The sequence below is a fragment of the Morone saxatilis genome, unplaced genomic scaffold (genome assembly GCF_004916995.1).
Source record: "Morone saxatilis isolate NCDOM2014 unplaced genomic scaffold, NCSU_SB_2.0 Contig19, whole genome shotgun sequence".
Taxonomy (NCBI): domain Eukaryota; kingdom Metazoa; phylum Chordata; class Actinopteri; family Moronidae; genus Morone; species Morone saxatilis.
The window spans coordinates 11,484,396-11,485,726 of NW_023339751.1; the positions used below are offsets into that span (position 1 = coordinate 11,484,396).

General features: G+C 42.4%; 1 protein-coding gene across 1 annotated transcript in view; it reads left to right on the plus strand.

The window, feature by feature from the left end:
* Positions 1–19: 19 nt before the first annotated feature.
* Positions 20–1,331, plus strand: part of chst3a (carbohydrate (chondroitin 6) sulfotransferase 3a) — a 5,361-nt gene continuing 4,049 nt past the window's right edge. Inside the window, exon 1 of the mRNA XM_035663699.1 lies at positions 20–264. The gene's annotated coding sequence lies outside the window, so the exon portion shown is untranslated. The remainder of the gene's footprint in view (positions 265–1,331) is intronic.

The following is a 1,331-nucleotide window of genomic DNA, read 5'->3' on the forward strand; positions in this document are numbered from 1 at the left end:
CTTTAATTAAACATTTAGAGAACAAACATTACTCTCGCTTGGCGTCCGTTTTGCTCCCCTTGATGTCGTTTCTTCAAGACGTCCGTGCCTCCGCGCTGCCTCTCATTCATCCGGCGGAGGAGAGGAGCCCGCGTCCGAGGATACAATGAAGCAGTGTGTCCTTGTCCGAGACAATGCAGCAAGATGCTACGAAGGGCTACGACACTGTTTCTCACGAGATCAGGGACGTTTTTTTGTTCGATTGCAGAGAGAGACCAGCTAAAGGTTTGTAACATCTGCAACACGAACATCTGCACGTCTTATGTATTCTGGCAGGGAATGACTGGAGGGTTTAAAAAAAAAAAAACCCAACAACCCTAGAGCCACCGGCGCACGGCAGAGCTCGTAAACATCCTGCTGCCATGCACGTAAAACGCTATACATGATGAATAATGATAAAGTCTACCACTGTCTCCACTGCTGTCAAAGGATACATGAATGATGTACATGTTTCCTCATATGATGCCGGTATAAATGATGATTGTGCAAATATGGAGGCTGTGATTGCCATGCAGCACACTGTAATCAATCATCATCTTTCAATCACAGATGTGAGTTGCTCATATAACCATTTTCCAGATTTAATTTTAAGTATTTGAAAGCATCATGCTCTCATCTAGGAATCAGATACTAGTATGCAGAAGTATTCATTAGTTTGTATTCATTCTGGTTCAGTGGTGGGGATGGGGAAATGCTCCTGAATTGAATGCCCCCTCCCCCCTTAATGACTGCTATAGCATTAAATGGGCACCACACACACACACACACAGAGGGGGGTAGTTTTCTTTAATTCCAAATGGAAAATAGTATGTCCAAACTAGAATCAATCAATCACATGGAAATGATAAACAGCGCCTACACAACTTATAACGGTTTTCAGTATTTGCCTATAACAGTTAATTGTTTATACTAACACCCCTGGATGAACAGCAAAGCTTTCAGTGGGAATTTAGCTTTCAGCGTCTCCATGAGATGCTGCTCAAGGCTTTGAAGGCAGCCATTAATGTAATTTGTAGTGAGATGATAAACAGAGTGATGTGTGTTTCTGCTTGAGCAGATAGTCAGATTTGCCAAACGCTCCAGTGATTCTTGAATATGTAAAAGTACTCAGCTCAAGTGCTTCAGCCTGACAGTTTGACGGCTATGGCGTATTAAGCTCAGATAATTGGGTGATATTTACTTACAGAGCACACAATCACTCGGCTTGGAAACTGTGTCTTTTTCGCTTAATGATATGCTTTGTAGAAATTATTCACTCTCTTGACAGGTCCAAATGGTGTGTGTGTGTGTGT